The sequence below is a fragment of the Sus scrofa genome, chromosome 3 (genome assembly GCF_054392235.1).
Source record: "Sus scrofa isolate SSC_HxYL_T2T_F1_AM1 chromosome 3, Sscrofa_HxYL_maternal_Yorkshire_Landrace_v2.0, whole genome shotgun sequence".
NCBI lineage: Eukaryota > Metazoa > Chordata > Mammalia > Artiodactyla > Suidae > Sus > Sus scrofa.
In genome coordinates this window covers 88,949,636-88,967,893 of record NC_139385.1, presented here as the reverse complement: position 1 = coordinate 88,967,893, position 18,258 = coordinate 88,949,636, and positions in this window count along the sequence as shown.

Below are 18,258 nucleotides of genomic sequence, written 5' to 3'. Positions count from 1 at the left end.
GGGAGACCTCTGCAGTGATCTAAGGAAGGGCCAAGAACGCTTTAGACTGGGTATAGAGAGGTTATGGGGCAAGGTGATCATCTTCCAGATACGCTCCTGTAGATGGAACCAGCAGGACTTCCTGCAGGGCTGGGTGCAGGCTGGGAGAGAAAGCAGAGTCAACATGCCCCCAAGGTTTTTGGCCTGAACAACCACAGAAAATTAAGTTGTCATCATCTGAGATGGGGGAGCCACTGATGGAGCAGCCTGGTAAGGAAGAGGGCAGATCAGTTCAGTTTGGGGTATATTACTTTGACCTGCAAATGAGGAAGTTGGTGGCAAACTGGAGTCTGGTGTTCAGGAGAGAGCTCTGGGCAGGACACGTGCTTTTGGGAGTTGTCAGTATATGGATGATATTTATTTAATTATTTCCATTACTGCCTTTTTTTTTTTTTTTTTTTTTTTTTGTCTTTTGTCTTTTTAGGGCTGTACCTGCACCCGTGGCATATGGAGGTTCCCAGTCTCAGGGTCTAATTGCAGTTGTAGCTGCTGGCCTACACCTACAGTCACAGCAACACCAGATCCAAGCCCCGTCTGTGATCTACACCACAGCTCATGGCAACACCGGATCCTTTACCTGCTGATCGAGGACAGGGATCAGACCCGCAACCTCATGGATCCTAGTCGGATTGTTTCCACTGCACCACGGCGGGAACTCCTCCATTATTTTTAACATGTATGTTTATAGCATACCGAAGTGTACATATAGTTAGGACACACACCTCTACCTCCATTCCACAATTGTTAATATTTTGCCACACTTGCCCTATATCTCTCTAGACATACATGTATTTTCTTCGTTTAAAGGATCCCTTTGAGAGTCGTGGGCATCTCGTTCACACACTGCCGCATTCCTGAGTGCAATGTAAAGTCACAAGACTGAATGAGATAATGAGGGAATGAACACAGATAGTGACGGGGCCAAGGAAGGAGCCCTGGGGCTCCCCAAGGCTAAGAGTTCTGGGCAGAGAAGAAGAACCAGAAGGAGCAGCCACGGAGGGAGGGAGAAAAACAAGAAAGGAGTGTGGCATCGAGCTGTAGGGGAGCAGCAGACATTGTCCTCTGCCTGCTTCCACTGCCCAAAATGTAAAGAGACACAGAGAAAAGCCATTCAAGGGATTTGTCTTTCTAACTTCAGTTTCTCTCCTTCACTTCTGCGGAACTGCCCATTCCCTCCTCCACTGAAGACTGGAGTAATTATGAGAGGAATCGGCTAACTCCCCTGGAGTGCTTTAAATGAGCAACCTCACACGCCCTGGGTCAGAAACTCCACAAGGGCTTGACGGGTAGCGGCAAAGGCCAGCCTGAGCTGCTTTGGCATGTTGATGCTTTCAAGCTGAAGGAGCTTGAAAAATAGCAAATGCAGGGAGACACTTTCTCTGACTTCTCTTAATCTGCCTCAAGACAGATCCTCCTCCGAAAGGAACTCTGTTGTCGTAAATCTGCTCCAGGAGTTTCATAAAGCAGAGAAGACTGGCTCTTATCACAGGAGAGGAGCCTAGAAGTCGACGCCACACCCAGACAGACTCTATCTCCCATCAGTCCTCCTAAGGGTCCGTTCCTAAAAATCATTCACTCTCCCCGAAGAGACCTCCATCTCCGCTCCCTCCCCCCTACTGAGATGGAATTGATTCTGAATTCTAAGCCATTTTTCAGGGAGTTATTTGTTTTTCCCTGGGTGTTGCCCGTGTATACACGAGGTATAGATGTTCATCAACTTCCGTTTGCTTTTCTCTCACGAATCTTTTATTACAGGGACCACGGCCAAGAACTCAGAAGGGTAGAGGAAAAATTATTTTCCCTCCTCTACAAGATAAAAAGGCCAAGCCCCCATGTGGCTGTCTGAAATGGTGTTAAAAAAAAAAAAAGCAGTTTAGTTTTCCAAATGAACTCAAACCAATCAATCAAATTCAGAGAATAATTTCAAGGGGGAAAAAGAAAAGAAGTGGAATGACCACTGGATTTTTTGTTTGTTTGTTTTAATCGCACAGCTATCCCTTTTTTTCAAAGGGGCTATTCACCTCTACCTACACTAAATAAAACTGTGGCTAGAAACTAAAACCATAACTAAAAGTATTTTCTTTCCCTTGAACTAGTGTTCACCGTCTAACCACAGCTGAGATAAACAGGGTATCTGGAAGTTAAGAGCAAAACTTGCACCCTAGATCTGGTCCTTGGGCATAACTTGGAAAAGATTCATTTTTAGACAGAGGTTCCTAAGTGGTCAAACAAATCTCATCCATTCTTGGGTTTCCTGAACACTAAAAGCCCCGCCTTCATGACTCAGGAAATAACCAACAACCAACAAAATAAAGCAGATGTGGATCCAAGATGAGACAGACTTTACAATAATAATAAAAATAGTTGATGTCATCTATAGCCTGAAGCCCAGAGAAGAAAGACTAGGGAGCCATGGAGTCCAGCATCATGCATTTTATTCCAGGTCTGAGAGAAACTAAGTCTGGCTGCTCCTGGGAAACTGGAGAGTGATTGCTCCAAAAATGTACGAATCAGCTCCAGAAATATCTTTTCCCTGGAGTGGGGTTGCTTCTCTCTCCAGCTCTGATTCTTCATCCAAGAAAGTCTCCTGTCCCCTTTTTTAGCCAAGAGCCAGGTTCAGAAAAGAAAGTACTGTTTCCCAGACTTTCATCTGTCTGATTCAGAACAATATCAAGTCCAAGGACAATACAGCTCCATTCTAAGTCATAAGGAGAAATTCAAAGAAAATAAAGAGGAAGAAAAGAGACCTGGAAGAAAAGGGTTGGGACCGAGAGAAGGGAAGAAAATGGGAGGAGGGAGTAAGATGATTCTATTTTTCCACTTAGTACACTGAATACTAAACGTAGAAGGAACCAGAGGGAAAAAAAGGATTCTATTTTAAAATGAGCTGCTTGCACATTCTAGGAGGGTTGCCAAAGGATGTATCTTGTTGGAAAGGCACTGAAATGGGTTTTGTTAGGCAGAGGTAGGCCCCTGGGCCAAGTCTAGAAGCCGAAAGTTGAGAAAAGAGGAATGAAATCACTGCATGACAGCCTCAGAGGTTATCTACAATGGGGCCACCTGAACCTTTGCAGATCTATCTCTTCGATGCAAACTTCCTTTTGTCACTTGGTATGAATTCGGTATTGTCCCTAGGAGTTGTTGGGACATTGAGTATCATGTCGAGTTTTGCCTGAGAGCTACCCATGGGCTGCCAGGAATAGAGCTGCGGAGGATGACTGAGAGCTGGACAGGCCTGCCTGGATGTCACCGTGGCACAGGACTCCCCAAATCAAGCTTTGAGCCGACATAGAGTGTTTACTATGTTCAAGATTCTGCTGTGAGTGCTTTATCCGTATTATGAATACAACCTTGGGAAATAATGATTCCTCCAATGTTACGAATGGGCAAACAGGTACAGAGAGGTTAAAGGTGGCTCAGGTGGCAAGTGGAAAAGCCCAAGCTTGCACCCAGGCAACTTGGACCTCCAGACACCAGACTTTAACCCCTTCACCACCACACTGCACTTTTAAGAGGCTAGAACCACCCTCCTCAGCCTGATATGGTTATTTGAAAAATTCAGTCCAGGCTTATGGACTATTGGGACCATTAAGGTTTGAGGATTATCCTGGTACTTGATGGAGGCCAGAGGCAAAACCCTATGGGAAGAAGGTGGTGTGTAAACACTCAGACTTGAAGAGAATGTGGCAGGCAGGAGGCAGGCGAGGAGAAACCCAGGCTTCCTCTCAGTGGAAGCACCCAGCCAAGGGAGGACATGGCCTTAGGGCTTCCACATCTCGTTCAGAACTGTGTTCTTGACGTTTGCCCCTGCACAATGCCTGGCATGTGTGCCTGTTGAATGATTTTGTAAGTGAACCAACTAACTGCAATACATGCTCTTCTACAAGTTGCTGTTTCTTGTTTCGGGCACATACTGAGTTTCCCTGGCTGCCATTGCATGGATACAGTTCTCTTTTTCTAGGGCTCTTCCCTAGTTACAAAGCATCTAGAGTAGATGAGAAAGCATCTGCTTTTGTTTTTGTTTTTGTCTTGCAAAAGCCACATGAGCATTTTGTGAGCATGCCTGCAAGGACTGGCAATCCAACCCTGATTATATCCCACCTCCCCTTGCTCCTTTCCTACCAATCTCACTGGCATTTCCTGCCTTGGCATCATAATTCTTGTCATTGAGTGACATTTGACTTTGCTTGATTAGGAAGTTTTGTACTGTTAGTTCTTTTTTTTTTTTTTTTTGCTTTTCTTTAGGGCCACACCCACGGCATATGGAAGTTCCCAGACTAGGGCCTAGGGGTCAAATTGGAACTGCAGCCGCCAGTCTACAGCACAGCCACAGCAACTCAGGATCCAAGCTGCATTAGCAACCTACACCACAGCCCACAGCAACATCGGATCCCTGACCCACTGAGTGAGGCCAGGGATCGAACCTGTTTCCTCATGGATACTAGTTGGGTTCATTTCCACTGTGCCACAACGGGAGCTCCCTGTACTGTTAGTTCTTTAGAAATAAGAAGTCATTGGAGTTCCCATCGTGGCTCAGAGGTTAACAAATCCGACTAAGAACCATGAGGTTTCGGAGTTCCGTCGTGGCGCAGTGGTTAACGAATCCGACTAGGAACCATGAGGTTGCAGGTTCAATCCCTGGCCTCGCTCAGTGGGTTAAGGATCCGGCATTGCCATGAGCTGTGGTGTAGGTTGCAGACACGGCTCTGATCCCGAGTAGCTGTGGCCTAAGCCAGTGGCTACAGCTCTGATTCAACCCCAGCCTGGGAACCTCCATATGCTGCGGGAGCGGCCCAAGAAATGGCAAAAAAAGACAAAAAAAAGAAATAAGAACCATCCTAACTTTTTTTTTTTTTTAAGGGCTGCAGATGCAGCCTATGAAAATTCCCAGGCTAGGGGTAGAATTGGAAGTGCAGCTGCTGGCCTATGCCACAGACACAGCATTGCAAAATCTGAGCCACATCTGTGACCTACGTCACAGCTCATGGCAAGGCTGGATCCTTAACCCACTGAGTGAGGCCAGGGATTGAACCTGCATCCTCATGAATACTGGTCAGGTTCATTTCCACTGAGCCATAATGGGAACTCCTACATTTTCTTTTAAAATTATTTAAAAGTTAAAATGTTAGCGATATTGAACTCCAAACCCAACGAGTCTAAAATGCCGTCATTAAAACAGCATAAAGTTGTCTGCCACATGATCTAAATGCTCAATAACAATATTTTTTTTTTTTTGGCCTCTCACCCATAGCATGTGGAAATTCCCAGACCAGGATTTGAACCCATGTCCCAGACCAATGCCCTGATCCACAGCAATGACAATGCCAAACCCTTAACTGCTAGGCGACCAAGGAACTCCTCAGTAAATACTTCCTGAGTGAAAAGTGAGGCACATGGATCCCCGTATAGGGAACTAAACACCTGTTCTCTCCCAACCCTGTCACTTACTTGCTGTGAGTAAGTGGCTACACATACATTAATGTAAACTATTAAAAAAATTGCATTATGATTCAAAGTCTGTGATGGGGGATGTGGTAAGACAGAATAATGGTTCCCCCTCCCCAAGAAAAGATGTTTGCATCCTCATCCCCAGAACCTGTGAATATATTAGCTTAGATAGCAAAGGGGAATTAAGGCTGCAGATGGAATTAAGGCTGCTATTTAGATGACATTAAAATAAGATTATTTTGGAGTCTCCAAGTGGGTCAGTGTAATCACAAGGGTCCTTATATATGGAAGAGAGAGGCAGAAGAGAGTCAGAAGGAGAGGTGCCTATAGAACAAAGAGATGCAACACTGCTGGTTTGAAGAAGGAAGCAGTAAGCCAAGGAGCATGGGCAGCCTTGAAAAACTGCCCAAAGCAACAGATTCTTCCCTAGAATTTCCAGAAAAGAATTCAGCCCTGTGTACACTTTGATTTTAAGCATAGTGAGGTATCCAAAGCAATGTTATCAAAGCCCACTTGACCATTCCATGAGTGGAGACCTAACTGCTTTCCCTAACGACGCCCCTTTTCAGCAGGAAGAAGTTAGAGCGGTCGTCGCCCCTTTTCCCACAGTTAGAGTCTCCAACTCAAAGGGGGGAATTAAGGTAGATTTTCAACTCAGGTAGTCAGTGTAGGGATATGGGCTTTGATACATTCTTTGTGGCTATTTATTAACATTTGTAAACTGAGGGTCATATAGCAAGCCCAACTGCTATAAAGGTTGCAGGTATTGCCCCATGGATCCACCACATCAGAGTGAAGAAGGTTGCATCCGCTGCTGACATGGACACCGGGGAGGCTGTACAGCACCTCGAGAATCTTCATGGTCAAGTTCCAGAGAATCCTTTTGCCATCATCAGAGTGCTAAGCCCTGCTCTGGCCATCCGTGAAAGCTGGTCAGTCTATGCACAGCAGAAGCCCGAGGAGTTCCACCTGAGACTTAAAACTTGAACTCTGAGACTTAACTTGGACTGTGTTCTGTCTAAGCGAATAATTCAAGAAGAAATGAGAAAAGTTGCAAGACTTATTTTTGTCTTCCCGCAAAAACAAAAAGGGGGAGATGTTGCAAGACATGTTTCCTTGAAAACTCCATCTTGTCTTTCTTTACTTTATCCCATCTTCTTGTCTTACTTTATCCCATCTTCCTTCTTGGAAAAACAGTCACAGTGCTGGTAAATGACTTAAGCTTAAGAGCAAAGACCTAAAGGCATAAATGACTTAAGCTTAAGTACTGTTATGTGCCTAGAGGTCAGAGTAAGAGCTTAACCCTTTACCACCTAAGTGGCTTTCTAAACAAACCCTGTATCATCCACCCATAGCCACTCCTCACTTAATCTCACAATAAAAGCAGTGTGGTTTCTTGAGGCAGTGCTCTTGGTCCCTGAGATCTGGAGTTCCCCGGCGCTCCTGGTCCCTGAGACCTTGAGTCCCACGCTCTTGGTCCCTGAGACCTTGAGTCCCTGGCTCCCACCTTTACTTAAGATAAATGTCTCTGTGTCTTGTTTTATGTTAACTATTTTTCCTTAAGTTCCACAGCACCCGTTCTTCCCCATCCTGCTGAGCTGGCCCCGGCAAGTGGCGCCCAACCCGCAGATATGTAAGAAAATAAATTTGTTCTGTATTAAGCCATTGAGTTTGTGGTACCCTGTGTCATCAGCGAAAGAAAACTAACACGGAGATTTAAAAAATATAAAACAGGGAGTTCCTGTCATGGCTCAGTGGTAACAAACCCAACTAGTGTCCCTGAAGATGAGGGTTCGATTCCTGGCCCTGCTCAGTGGGTTAAGGGTCCTGCGTTGCTGTGAGCTGTTGTGTAGGTCACAGAGGTGGCTCAGATTTGCTGTGGCTGTGGTGTAGGCCAGCAGCTATAGCTCCGATTTGACCCTTAGCCTGGGAACCTCCAGATGCTGCAGGTGCAGCCCTAAAAAGACAAAATAAAGTAAAATAAAATTTAAAGCAGAGTAAAATCCTTGGAGAGAGCTTTAATAAGTCCTTTGATATTATATGACTAAATTGAATCCAACACACACACACACACACACACATTTTTGGCCATACCCATGGCATGACAAGGATGGAACCCATGTCACAACCGTAACCTAAGCACAGCAGGGACCATGCTGGATGCCTAACCTACTGAGCCACCAGGGAACCTCTCGAATATATTTTTAATTAGTTTATTTTTTAATTACCTAGATAATAGTCAAGAATATGCAGCTGGCATAAGGCTAGACCTATAGACCAATGGAGTAGAACTGAGAGGCCAGAAATAAACCCATACATTTACAATCAATTAATTTTCAACAAGTATATAGAGACAATTGAATGTGGGTGAAAGAACAGACTTTTCAACAAACAGACTTTTCAAAGTTGGGGAAAACTGGCTATCCACATGCAAAAGAATGAAGGTGGACTCCCATTTCATACCGTATACAAAAATTAACTCAAAATGGATCCAAGACCTATATTTAAGAGATAAAACTATAAAACTCTTAGAAGACATAGGTGTATATTTTCAGGACCTTGCAATTGGACAATGATTTCTTAAATAGGACATCAAAAGCACAAGCAATCAGGGAGTTCCTTGGTGGTCTAGTGGTTAGGACTCACTGCTTTCACCACTGCAGCCTAGGTTCAATACCTGGTTTGGGAATTAAGATCCCACATTAAGCCACTGCAGACTGCGGGGGTGGGAAGGAAGCAATCAAAGAAATAACAGATAAATTGGGCTTTATCAAAATTAAAATATTTCATCCTTCATAGGACACTAATCAAAAAAGTGAAAAGAAAACCCATAAAATGAGAGAAAATATTTGCAAATCATACATCTGACAAGTGACTTCTATATAGACTATATAAAGAACTCTTACAACTCAACAATAAAAAGTCAACCAAATGGAAAAATAGGCAAACAATTTGAATAGACATTTTTTTTTCGAAGCAGTTATGTACATGGTTGATAAGCCCATGAAAAGATGTTCAGCATCATTAGCCTTCAGGAAAAATCAAATTAAAACAAACATGATACACTTCATATTCACCAGAATGGCTATAAAAAAAATTACAGGCAATAACAGGTGTCACAGAGGATGTGGAGAAATTAGTATCCTCATGCATTAATAGTAGGAAAGTAAAATAATGCAGTGCCTTTAAAAAGTGGCCTGGCAGTTCCTCAAAATGTTAAACACACTGTATGAGCCCGCACTTCCACTCCTAGAAAAATATCTAAGAAAATTAGAAATGTATGTCCACATAAAAACCTGTACACAGCATTCACGTCATAAGAACTCCTAGTCATAAGGGCCAAAAACTGACATAAATGAACACCCGGTGAATGGATAAATAAAATGTGCTATATCCATATGATGGAATATTATTTGGCCATAAAGAGGAATGGACTATTGTTACATGCTACATACAACATGGTTGAACTTCACAAACATCATGCTAAGTGAAAGAACACAGGCACAAAAAAAATCACATACATATTATATGATTCCATTTATATGAAATGTGCAGAATAAGCAGTCCATAGAGACAGAAAGTAGATTAGTGGTTTTGAGGGCTGAGAGGGAAGAGAAATAGAGAGTGACAGTTAATGAGTACAGGGTTTTGTTGGGGTATTTAAGGGAGTGATTAAAATGTTCTGGAATTAGATAGCAGTAATGCTTATGCAACTTTGTATACTAAAAATTGCTGAATTATATTATTTTATTTTATTTTATTATTATTTTTTTGTCTTTTTGCCTTTTCTAGGGCCACTTCCTATGGCATATGGAGGTTCCCAGGCTAGGGGTCGAATCGGAGCTGTAGCCTCCAGCCTACGCCAGAGCCACAGCAACACCGGATCCAACCCGCGTCTGCGACCTACACCTCAGCTCACGGCAATGCCGGATCCTTAACCCACTGAGCGAGGCCAGGGATTGAACCTACAACCTCATGGTTCCTAGTCGGATTCGTTAGTCACTGCACCACAACAGGAACTCCCTGAATTATATAATTTTAAATGGTGAGTTTTATCATATGTGAGATATTTCCTAGTCAACAATACCTAGAAACAATTCCAGTAATAATTCGATTAAAAATGGGCAGAAGACCTGAATAGACATTTTTTCCAAAAATATATACAGATGGCCAACAGACACATGAAAAGATGCTCAACTTTGTTAACCATCAGGAAAATGCAAATTAAAACCACAATGAGATATCATCTCACACATGTCATATGGCCGTCATCAAAAAGAACACACATAACAAAAGTTGGCAAGGATGGGGGGAAAAGGGAACCCTCATTGGTGGGAATGTAAATTGGTACACCACTGTGGAAAACAGTACGGAAGTTTCTCTAAGAACTAAAAACATAACTGCTATATGGCCCAGCGATTCCACACTTGAGAATCTATCCCAAAAAAGAAAACAAGAATTCAAAAAGAGAAATGCACACCAATGTTCGCAGCAACATTATTTATAATTACCATCAACCTAAGAGTCATCAGTAGATGAATGGATAAAGAAGGTGTGGTATATACATACAATGGAATACTATTCAGCCATAAAAGAGAATGGACTTCCCATTTGCAACAGCATGGATGAATTTTGGAGGGCATTATGCTAACTGAAATAATTCAGACAGAGAAAGACAAATACCATATAATATCACTAATCTGTGGAGTCTAAAAAATAAAAGCTATGAATATAACAAAAAGAAAATGAATTCACTGAAATAGAGAACAAACTAGTGGTTTACCAGTGGGGAGAGGGAAGGGGGAATGGGCAATACAGAGGCAGGGGATTAAGAGGTACAAACTATTATACAGAAAATAAGCTACAAGGACATTTAATAGAAGACAGGGATTATAGCCAATATTTTATATTAGCTATAAATGGAATGTAACCTTTAAAAATTTTGAATCACTGTGTTGTACACCTGAAACATCTATAATATTATAGAACAACTCTATTTCAATTTTCAAAAAGTCAGCAGAAGGGGATATTCCAAATATGGAAAGAGGATTGATATATCTTTGTGAATATACACTTGAGGATATAATATAATCTAAATCAGCAAGAGATGATGTCCTGGATCAAAGACTTAAATAAAATCTCAAAACCTTAAAAAAAAAAAAATATATATATATATATGAGCTCCCTGGTGGCTCAGTGGGCTAAGGATCCAGCATTATCACTTCTGTGGCTCTGATTATGCTGTGGCACAGGTTTGATCCCTGACCCGGGGATTGAACCCACACCTCTGCAGTGACCCAAGCTACTGCAGTCAGATTCCTAACCCAAGGCACCACAGCAGGAACTCCTTGTCTTTGCTTCTTAACCTTATGAAAATGAGGTCAGTCTATATATACTGCTTGTTTTCTTCACTTAGCTTCCTGAGGATATCCCACCAGGTCAATATATACAGGTTTCATTTGTATAAAGTTCATATATTTGATCTATCATAATTTATTTTTCCTTCAATCTGATGGTTTAAAAACGGCATCACAATATATCAAAACATCAAGTTGTACACCTTAAATATATATAATTTGTTTATGTCAACGATATCTTAAGAAAGTAGTTAAACTTACTATTTTGTTGTTTTTGTTGTTTGAAGTGCTCGTATCAGTATGTGTCTCTGTGAATTTTCATAGTCTGAGCACAACCCTGTAACCAACAGCCCAGGTTAAGAAACAGAACATTACTAGAACACATGCATCTCCTATGACCATTGCCATCTGTTACTATTACCATTGCCATCGTGTCACATTCCCCTTGAATCAATATATTTTAATCAAAGAAATGAAACATTGCAGTTAACACTGAAATCCCTTTGGACTTCAAATCCCATGTCTGTAACCCTCCTGTAGGTTCCTGGGCCCTGAAGCAACCACTCATAGATTGAGCACTTTTGTACTTTTCAGGCATATATTTACATGCATGTATTCATTGCATTTTCCTGACTGCCAGTGAGACAAACATCTTTTCCTGGTTCCTCTTCTACGAATTGCCTTTTCATAACACTGGCTTATTTTTCTATTGTGTTGTCTTTTGTTTATTAATCGATAGGAGGCTTAGTTTATTAAGATATTTACCATTTTCCGTCAATTTTGTGGCAAACATTTCCCCTCACCTTTTCTTTCCATTTTTATGATGTCTTTAATGTTGCAAAAATATTAATTTTTATGTAGTCAAACATACCTATGTTTTTTCTTTAACTTCTCTGAGTTTCCTGTCTTGCTTAAGATCTTCCCATTCCCAAGGTTATACAGATATTCTCTTATACATTCTTCTAATGTTTTATTATTTTACATATTTAGATTTGTTTGCAAAGTACCCCATTGCAGACATCACATGGGATACATATGGATACCCTGGACTGGTTTGGGAGAGAGGTTTGAAAAACTCTCTTGAAAAACTAAATTGGAGCTACTTTTGCAAGCTACCTAGCATTTGATATTTTGTGAGCAGAAAGCTGAGAAACACTAACCATTTGATAAAATGAAATCAGATGAGGATTTGGGGGGCACACCTGTGACACAAGGAAGTTCCCAGGTCATGGACTGAACCCACATCACAGCTGTAACCAGAGCCACAGCAGTAACCAGAGCAACAGCACTGATAACACAGGATCCTCAACCCTCTGAGCCACCAGAGAACTCCTGATGAGGATTTTTAATTTTTTTATTTTATTTAATTTTTTTTCTTTTTAGGGCCACATCTGGCATGTGGAGTTTCCCAGGCTAGGGGTCTCATCAGAGCTACAGGTGCTGGCCTATGCTACAGCTTTAGCAGAGCCAGATTCCAGCCGTGTCTGCGACCTACACCATAGCTCATAGCAACACCGGATCCTTGACCCGCTGATCAAGGCCAGGGATCAAACCCGCATCCCCATAGATCCTCATCGGGTTCGTTAACCGCCCAGCCACGAGGGGAACTCCTGGATGAGGATTTTTTAATCTGTGACTTTTTTCCAGTGGTACTTGAAAAACGTGATAGTCCTAAAACTATTGTAGTTTCTTTCTAGGTAATGACAAGGTCCAGGAATGAGTATTAAGAATAGCTGAAAATAACTGTTTAAATTTAAATATCAGAGAAAGCTGTTTGGTGTTGGGCATTTCTTCACCAGGCTGGCTCCTTGCTTTGTTCTCCCTCAAAAGCAATGGATTTTTTTTTTAACACCAAAGGGGGAATGGAGGAAGTGAGGCAGCTAAAGAAAATGTCATTGCTCCCACTACCCTAAAACACACTGTATCTGATTTCACACTTTCCCAACAAGAAACAAAATGCGCCAACACCTTTCGCTGAAGCAGTCATCTTGAACTAACTTTGTAGAATACAGAGTTTGCACTTACTTGGTTAACAGTGGAGAACTGCTCAAAGTTTTTGAAGCAATTCACCGTAGCTCATTCCAAGTAGTTTAACCTGGCGGCCACAATGGGCTATAAACAGACGCTACCTATTGTAATTGAAATCCTCAGTAACGTTCCTGCGCGCCCCCTTCTGGCGGAGTGAACCCACCTCCCTGCGTGATCCATATTTATTGCAGCTGCGGCTAAGGCAGTCGTCGAGGGAAGGGAAGTTCGTATTGCAAAAAGGTAAAAACATTTAAATTTTTAAAGAATATTTTTCATCATTTTTTAGTAGAGAAATCGACAACTAATTCAACTCTGCTGGAAAGTTTCCCATGAGTTAGTCGAGGGGGGTAAACGGCCATTTTGGTTGGGCTTTTCTTAACAGCCTTTTGAAAACCTTTCTTGAAGGTCGTTTTTTTTTGTTTGGTCTTTTGTTTGTTTGTTTTTCCCTAACGGATCAGAGGGAAGCTTATTTAGTAAGATAACCAACAGCTGGACTGGATTGAGAAGGTACATGGAACTCCCCACCAAATTAAGGCGGCTGCAGTCTCTTTACTTTTGCTCCCTGATTTGGTTTACAAGGTTAGTCAACTACCCCTCACCACAGAGCACCTGGGTTAATGATTTATCTAACTGGGGTAGATACCATATGCCGTTGCAACACTGCAGTTTTTTTTTCCGCTTTTCCAAACTGGTCAGCTCTTGCACGTTGGTGACGTAGCTTAATGCTGTGTTACTAGACTGTTCTAGAACACATGTATATATTATGTTCACAATGCTGTGAGGAGCAACAGAGAACTTCCCTTTTTGATAACACTATGATGTTTCTGATAACCGTGAAAGGAAAAAAGAAAAAAGTGACCCAAAGAGACAAGATAGCATGTAGGTAAGGTTAAATCAGATTGGATCTCAGGTTTGAGGGCTTTAGGGCTGCACCCACAACATATGGAAGTTTTCAGGCTAGGGGTTGAATCAGAGCTACAACTGCCAGCCTACAGCCTATACCACAGCCACAGCAATGCCAGATCTGAGACGTGTCTGTGACCTACACCGCAGCTCACGACAATGCAGGCTCCTTAAGCCACTGAGGCAGGGATTGAACCCGCATCCTCATGGATACTAGTTGGATTTGCTTCCGCTACGCCCCAAGAGGAACTACTAAGGGCATTTTCAAAGTAAATTTTTATTGACGTGCCACATACAGAAAATTACACAGCAGGGATCATTAATGCACAGCATGAATTTCCACAAACTTCACACTCTTCTGTAATGTTCATAGATTATAAAACAGAACAGTATCACAACCCCAAGAGCCCTCCTGTCTCTGCTACCAGTCACAAAGCCCCCTAAGTTAATCATATCCTTCCTCTGACACCCTAGCTTAGTATTGCCTATTTTTGAACTTTATATTAATGGAATCATGTTTTGTTTGATATCTGGGTTCTCAGCTTTAAGTTTGTGAGCTTTATCTACATTGTTGCATGGAGCTGGAGTTTGTTCATTTTCATTGGTAGGTAACATTGTGCAGTGTGTGCATACCACAATTTATTTATCCCTTCTGTCATCGATGGGTATTGGGGTGGTTTGTAGCTTTGGATTATTGTGGATACTGCTTCTGTGAACATTCTTAAATATATATATGTGTATATATACACACACAAACATTTCTGTTGGACATGTATAACTAGGAATGGAGTTGCTGGGTAATATACATACAATTACATATGTATACAATACGCATGTGTATATATATATATATATTTAGCATTAGTAGATACTGCCAGTTTTCCAAAGGGATTGTATGACTAGTCTTTTGGCTCTGTATCTTCACCAGCCTAGTATTTTCTGTCTTTTTAATTTCAGCCATTCTAGGAGGTACATGGTAGTATTGCACTAAAGTCTGTTTGGTTGTTTTTTTAAAAAACTTTTCAGGAGTTCCTGCTGTGGCTCAGTGGTTAACAAACCTGACTAGTATCCATGAGGACATGGGTTTGATCCCTGGCCTCACTCAGTGGGTTAAGGATCCGGTGTTGCTGTGAGCTGTGGTGTAGGTTGCAGACATGGCTCGGATCCCATGTTGCTGTGGCTATGGTGTAGGCCAGCAGCTATAGCTCAGCTTCGACCCCTAGCCTGGGAACCTGTATATGCTGCGGGTGTGGCCCTAAAAAGACAAAAACAAAAAAACAAAACAAAAAAAACCCAAAACTTTTTATTGAAGTATACCATACATAAAAGTATACCTCATTTTATTGCACTTTACAGATATTGTGTTTTTTTTACAAGTTGAAGGTTTGTGGCAACCCAATTTTTTTTTTTTTTCTTTTTAGGGCCACTCTCACAGCTTCTGGAGTTTCCCAGGCTAGGGATTGAATCAGAGCTGTAGTTGCCAGCCTACACCACAGACACAACAGATCTGATCGGCATCTCTGACCTACACCACAGCTCATGGTAATGCCAGATCCTTAATGCACTGAGCAAAGCAAGGGATTGAACCCCCAATCCACATGGATACTAATAAGATTCGTTTCTGCTGCACCCCAGCGGGAACTCCGTGGCAACCTTATCTTAAGCCAGTCTATCAGCCCCATTTTTCCAACAGCATTTGTTCACTTTGTGTCTGTGTCACATTTTGGTAATATTTCAAACGCTTTCTTTGTTATTAATTTGTTATGGTGATCTGTGATCAATTAACTTTGAAGTTACCGTTGCAACTCATTGAAGGCTCAGATTATGGTTATCATTTTTTAGCAATACAGTCTTTTAAAATAAAGGTATATACGTTGGTTTTGTAGACGTAATGCTACTGTCCATATAACACACTACAGTATGCTGTCAACATAACATATGTTTAATTCATGTGACTGGCTTTATGGCAAATATGCGCTTTATTATAGTGGTCTGGACCAAACCTGCAGTATCTCCAAGATTCGCCTATACCAAAAAATGCATGTATAATAAGTGTAGAGCTCATTGAATTTTCATGAATTAAAGTCAGTTGCGTCAACAGCACCCAGATCCAGAAACAGCACATTATCACTATTCCAAAAGCTGCCTTGGGTTCTCTTTCAGTCACTACCATCCCTCCCACAGAGGGATAATTTCTATGCTGACTTCAAACTCATAAATTAATTTCGGCTGGTTTTGCACTTTATGTAAATAAAATCATAAAGAAAACACCTTTGTGTGTCTGATTTATGTCACTCAGCACCAGTAGTGTATACGAGTTCCTCACCAGTTGTTGGTATTTTCTGTCTTTTTAACTTAGTCACTCTGTGGAAGTATAATGTGTTGCACTGTCATTTTATAGAGAATCACCATGTCATTTTAAATTGCTTTCCTGTGATAACTGATAAAAGTGAACATCTTTTCATATATTTACTGGCCATGTGGGCCTCTTTTGTAAAATCTGTTTGTCTCCTATTTTATACAATTGTTTGCCTTTTTCTTATTTGTGAGAGTTAATCAGTTTCTCATAAAGTTAAACATACACCTACCCTATGGCCCAACTATTTCTGCTTCTAGGGATTTAGTCAAAAGGAATAAAAACGTGTCTACAAAATTAGTTGTTTTTGAAAGTTCGTAGCAGCTTTACCCATGATTGTTGCGTACCGGAAACAACCTAAATGTCTATTAACGGGAGGGTGAATAAACAAAGCAGAGTGTGTTCATAAAGTGAACTACTACCCAGCAATAAAGAGGAATGAGCTTCTGATCATAAGCAACAATACGAATGAATTTCAAAAAGATGCTGAGCCAAGGGAGTTCCCACTGTGGCTCAGCGGGTTAAGAATCCAACTAGTATCCATGAAGATTCAGGTTCATCCCCGGCCTCTGTCAGTGGGTTAAAGATCTGGCATTGCTGTGAGCTGTGGCATAGGCCTGCAGCTCCGATTTGGCCCCTAGCCTGGGAACTTCCATATGCCACAGGTACAGCGCTAAAAAGCAATAAATAAATAAATAAAAATTCTTATATATAATGAACCTTATTTATGTAACCCCAAAAGGTGAAGGAATTAAATCAATTAGGATACAAAACTGGTGATTTAGAGAGAAGGAATTCTAACCTTTCTACAACATGAAACTGGAGGCTGAGAGTGAGCTGTTAAAGTGAATCGTTAGGAGTTCCCGTTGTGGCTCAGTGGTTAACAAATCTGACTAGGAACCATGAGGTTGCAGGTTCGATCCCTGGCCTTGCTCAGTGGGTTAAGGATCTGGTGTTGCCATGAGCTGTGGTGTATGTCACAGATGTGGCTTGGATCTGGCATTGCTGTGGCTCTGGCATAGGTTGATGGCTATGGCTCCGATTTGACCCCTAGCCTGGGAACCTCCATATGCCATGGGAGTGGCCCAAGACAAAAAAATGATAATAATAAAGTGACTCATTAATGTTTTTATTTCTAAAGAGAAGATACATTTTTTACAAAATTGGGATAATATTCATTTTGTAAATAATTCTGTCCTTCACGCTGCCTATATGCTGTCAGTGATTTTTAATAATTTTTTAGCAAAAGGTTCAAAGAAGAAAATTTGCAGTTAATCAATACATCAGATAATTACATTCTGAAGTTTTTTAGACACTGGGCGAAGAGGAGAATTCATATATATGTATATATACATATATATATAAATTATATATAAAACTGAATCACTTTTGCTGTAGACTTGAGGCTAACACAATATTGTAAGTCAACTATACTTCAATTTAAAAATGTTAAAAACTGGAGTTCCCGCCATGGCACAGTGGGTTAAGAATCCGACTGCAGGAGCTTGGGTCACTGTGGAGGTGCAGTTTCGACTCCAGCCCCGCTCAGTTGGTTAAAGGATCCAGTGTAGCCCAGCTGCAGCTCATGTCACATCTGTGGCTCAGATTCAGTCCCTGGCCTGGGAACTTCCATATGTGGTGTAGCCATAAACTTAAAAACTGCAAAAATTGTTTGATTAAACAAATGAAAGCAATTTAGTAATGAAAAAGTATAATAGCTGTAACGATAACACATTATGTGTAAATAGTTCAAAATAGAACTTTAAAATTCACTGATCATTTTTGGAGAACCAGTTCATTATTTCTAAAAAATGGGCTATAGGTACAGGAGAGCCTGTTGAAACTAATCTGCAGTTTTTCAACTAAAACTGGAAGACTGGACCTTATTACTTTGGATCCTTGAATGCTAAGATAGAGATCGTTCTATTCTATGCTGTTCATAGTTTACTCAATTCTGTAAAAGAAACAGAATGGGTAGGAATGCTTTTACCCATTTTGTATTTTAAACAGATTTTTACCATAAATTTATAACTCCAGGTAGCCATGTAAAAATGTTAATGAATGATGACAAAGATAGAAAGGGAGAGGCTTCATCATACATAGTTAAAACAAACATGTTGGTCTGTT